This window comes from Sodiomyces alkalinus (assembly GCF_003711515.1).
Source record: "Sodiomyces alkalinus F11 unplaced genomic scaffold SODALscaffold_3, whole genome shotgun sequence".
Classification (NCBI taxonomy): Eukaryota; Fungi; Ascomycota; class Sordariomycetes; order Glomerellales; family Plectosphaerellaceae; genus Sodiomyces; species Sodiomyces alkalinus.
In genome coordinates, this window is record NW_021167081.1 from 654,295 (window position 1) to 659,472 (window position 5,178).

Below are 5,178 nucleotides of genomic sequence, written 5' to 3' on the forward strand. Positions count from 1 at the left end.
TTTAACAAAGGCATTACTAGAGGCAGGAATTAATAGACTATAATAATAGCTTAATTTAACGGATTAAAAGGACCGTATTAAGTAGTCTAAACGACTATATTATTATTATTATTGTTATTATTAATCTTACTCCGCTATCCTAACTAATCTATAATTATTATTTTAGGAGTCTTTCTAGGCTATATAGTCTTTCTCGGGTGGCTATAGAGGGGAAAACCTAGGTAAAACCCGGGGAAAACCTCTATATACTTCCTTAGGTGGAGTGGTGCCGCTACGGGGCCGACGTGGCCCCGGTTTATCTCTGCTGCGTATCTGGATTATACCTCTAGGCTAGTGGCTAACGGGAAGTGTGGCAGGCTAGTAGTTAGGTAGGTTAGCCTAAGCTAATCGTTAGCGACGGAGTAGAGGCTAAGGGGGGTGCCGCCGTGCCTCCGCGGTGCGGTAGTTATGTCCCTCTAGCCTCGGCCTCCCTACGTCTCCGAGGATTATACCTTTTATTCCTTCCGTTCGGTTAATAAAGAGTATAGGGGAGGTAGGCGCCTCCTGCCTCCCCTAAGTAGGTTCCTGCTATATCCGGCGGTAGGTAGGGAGGATAGTGCTCCACCCTATTATACAATTTAGATAGTTAATATCCTATAAGGTCTTCGTGCCTCTTTTTCCTCTCTCTTCCTCCTATAACGCTAACGAGTTTATTATAGGTTTTTCTCCCGATCTATACCCGCTTACGGTGTCGTAGGCTTATCGTTACGGCTTTATACTAATAGTAAACTCCTTTAGTTTTCCTCGTTATTTCTTCCTTATACTTTAACTATAGGTGCTTTATAGGTGGCGTCGTGGTGGTGTGGTGGCGTGAGGGTTAACTGGGTAGTGTAGTATTAATTTATATATATAAATAAGTAATCCGAAGTGGTAGTATAATATAAGTTCTCTTCGTGGCGCGGCGGTGCCTTAGTGGTAGCGTGCTAATAGTCGTAGATATCGTCTCCTAATAATACTAACACTAATAATAATAACCGCCGCTACGAGCGCGGTATAGTTTATGTTATACCGTATATAGCCCTTAGTGGCGTCGGAGTGGTATCGTAGCGCTAATATAGGGTAGTTATATTCGTTATAGTAAGCGTTTAGGCATTTACCCCGATAATATAGAAGCTTATGCTAATACCACGGGAATAGGCGCGGCCTATTACTAGTATACTAATAGTCGCCGTCTATATAAGGATATAAGTCGCCTCGGTGCCGTGGTGGTGCCGTGTATACGTTATAGTGGTTATAGCTAATAGTTCGATAGGTCCCCTCCGCTGCTAAGAAGTAGCAGTAACGCCTTATAGATATCTATTAGGTATACGTGGCGGTAAAGGCCGCTAGTAGCACGGGTATCGCTGCTATAGGTATCCCCTTTTAGTGCCGTAGTGGCTCCACGCTAATAAGTTATAGGCTAAAAAGCGCTTAGGGACGGCGTCCCGGTCTTTTAGCCGGGCCCTAAACCGGGCATTACCTTCCGGTCGTAGTCGCGGCGGCACCGTATTAGCAAAGGTATAGGAGTTATCTTATTAGATAAGATATTTAGAGGGTAAGATGAATCTAGTCCTAGAAGACCTTATAAGTGGCACCCCCTTAGTCTCGCTATAGCTCCTTAGCGGTGTTAGTTAGCTAACTAGTCTAGCAGGGTCTTGAATGTGGTATTAGTGTTTCCGAGGGAGGTAATAACGACGAGAGCTAATCTATACTATACTAGTACCACGTCGATACCGCCGGGGCCCCGGCTTATAGGGCCCCTATCCTAATAATTAATTAGTCGTTATATCGTCTTATCCCCGATACGGTCTCGCTTTAGTATCACGGGTATCTTCGTAGGCCTCTATAACTTCGAGGGCGAGGCGGAAGTCCTTAAGCCTTTTCCGTTATAGGAACCACTTTATAACTATCCCGGCCTCGGTATCGTATTCTAGTGCGTCGTATAAATCTCCTCTCGTTATAAGTGGCCTCCCTACGGTACCGAAGAGGTCCCTACGGTCTTCCTCGGTTACCTCCTAGTACTAGAGTACCACGTGCTTCGCTATTTCCGCCCCTCCGTCTCCGTAAGGGCACCGCGGTAATAGGAAGCCCGGCACCCTCGCTTTAGCTAGGAATGCTTATAGGCTTAGTGTTTCTAATCTAATCTAGGTAAGTGCGGAGATTTATAGCTTAAGGAGCCCTCTATATTTCCGGAGGAAGCGTTATATCGGGGGGCGGCTTAGTACCGCTACGGCGTAGGTATAGGGCCGTTATACTTCCGCCCAGGCTTAACCCTATTCCCTTATAAGGGCCTTCCTCGGGGGCGAGGTTCCGGCCTAGGTCGTTAGGGCGGTAAGCTATACTATCCACGCGAGGGCGGTATAGATCCTATAATACCGGTTCGATACCGCTAAGGCTCTTACCGCGGCGTATACTCCGGCTAATATCTTATCTTCGGTCCTTTCTTCTTATATCCGGAGGATCTTTCGGGCACTTAGGCTTAAGAGGTATAGGTTAAAGGGGGGGATAAAGGTCTTTTTTTTAAGGACCCTAACCGGCGTGGCTTTATAGGCTCCGGCTATTAGTCGGAGGTATCGGTTCTATACCGCTATAAGTGCCGCTATAAGGCCGTGCCGGGGGCCGGCCCCTATCTTATAGACGGTTAAGGCATAATAGGCGATCACTAGTCGTATAACTATAAGGTATAGTCTCCTTACGTCTATAAAGCTATACCCTTACGCTACCGCGCTAAGCCTTAAGAGGGCGTATATTTAGGTGGCTAGGCGGCTTTTTACCTCTTTAGTGTTTCGTCGGAAGTTAAGCTTCTTATCGAGCTAGACGCTTAGGAGCTTTATCGCCTCTGTTACCGGTACCGAAGTAGCACCGAGGGGGAGCGGGGTAGGTAAGGGTTAGCGTGATTTCGTAAAGAAGATATAGACACACTTAGCTAGTTTAAACTATAGCCCGCTCGCTAACTCCTAGTCTAGGTATACCCGCTACGTAGCGGCGAGGCGTTACCGCGTTTATGCCTCCATTCTACTAAAGGCGATAATATTCGTATTATCGGCGAAGCCTACTATTATCGTTTTAGGAACCCTTTTTAGTTCTTTATATAGGGTAGAGATATAGAGGATAAAGAGGATAGGGGAGATTAAGGAGCCCTACGGTATACCCCTATAGAGGTATTATAGGGGGGCTATTTCGCTAGTAAGTAATAGCTAGGCTATACGGTCTTAAAGGAAGCTACCGACTAGGGTAATAAGCTACTAAGGGAAGCCTTTCCTTTCGAGTACCTCGAGGAGGTAAGGATAAGGGATAGTATCAAAGGCGCCTTTAATATCTAATTAGAGTATTAAAGCGGTGCCGCCGTGGGCCTAGCTCGCCCTTACGGCCTCTATGACTCTTTATACTACCGTCTTTATACTTCGCCCTATCCGGTTTCCTATCTATTCTTCTAAGAGGAGCCGATACTCCTCTGCTACGGTAGCGATCCGATCGGCTAGTATCCCCTTAAGGACCTTACCTATTATACTAAGGAGTAATATCAGTCGCTAGCCCTTTACTATCCCGTAGTCGGCCGGCGGCCGGCCTTCCTTCTTAAGGACTACTATAGTAGTATAGCGGCACCTCTTCGGGTAATAGCTTACTTCGACGCACGCTATAAAGATAGCACTAAGTCTTTAATATATAGGGGGTCTATATACTTTTAGGAGCCCTGCTAGGAGTCCGTCTAGTTCTAGTGCCGCCTAGGGTTTCGTCTTCTTAAGGCGCCCCTATACGTCCGCTACGGTGATATCTTAGCGGATATCCTACCCCAGGGGGAATTCCGCGCCTAAGGGTCTAGGGGCGGTAGGGGAGGGGGTGGGGGGAAGAATTTCCGGTTAAGGACTTCGGCTTTTTCTATGTGTATAGTTACCGGGTTATCGCTATCGTCTTAGTATAATGGTAGCACTAATAGGGGGTCCGGCGGTACTCTCCCTTTAATTCCTACCTATTTCTATAACCGCTAAAGAAGGCTATCGTCCTTCCCGGTCGAGTAGAGTAGGTGCCGCTAGTATAGCCGCTTCGCTACCGCCACGGCCTTATCCCGGCGCCTCTCTACTTCCTAGAACTCGTCTTATCGGTTCCGGGACTTCCTAGATATATATCTACGGTGGAGGCGCCTTATTTCCTGGGTAAAGGCGGTTAGCTCCGCGTTCTACTAAGGGGTAGGTAGGCGTTTAGGGGTGCCCCCGCGGCGGCGCGGCGCGACCTTATCGGCTAGGGTTATAAGGTCTTTTATTAGGTTATCTAGTACTAAGTTAATACCTCCTAGTAATATAAGTGGGCCGGTCTATTATATCTACGTGGTGGTAAGCTAGGGGACCTATATAGGGTTAAAGTCTTTCTAGACCTAATAAGGCCCGGCTAAGTCTTACGGTAGTATTATCGCGGTAATCGGCGTAGTATCCGTCTTTATAAGGATTCAGGCTATCTATAAGTAATAGTCTAACCCGATAATAGTCTTATCCGGGCCACCGAAGTCGTAGCAGAGCCCTTATATTGCCTATATAAGGTCGATAGTGCTAGCGCGCCGGCCTAGGCGGTGCTATATAGTTATTCCGGGGGGGGTTACTAGGTCTAGGTTCTACCGGGTTATAAGGGTAAGCAGGGTATCGGCTTAGGGGTAGTACCGCGGTGGCTAAGACTATAAGGGATAGTATAGGTTAAAGTCCCTTACGAGGACGTATCGGCCCTATAGTGGTGCCGTGTCGAATATATCTTATAGGGGCATATTCTAGGGGATCCTGGCTAACTAGTAATTCTCTAAGTAAATCGACTAGATTATAAGGGTATCGTCTCCGGTCCTGAATATAACTGCGTAGGTATCGCGGTAGGCCCGCTACGTCCACGTATATAGCGGGTGTCTTTTATAGATATATAGGAGGGCGCGGCCTCCTCCCTAGATTAGCCGGTATACCCCTTAGGAGGGGTAGGTAGGGCTTTTCGTGAAACGGTTAAGGCCGGGTTCCTAAATTACTATAACGTCGTACTCGGCGCGGTACCGGAGCGGTAGCTCCCGCCGCATCTAACTCCTCCCTATATTCTATAAAAGAACGTGGATTTCTATTAATTAAAGGGAGGGGGGGTTAAGATAGCATACCCGGTACGACCGGGGTCTAGCTCTAGGGTTCCTACTAC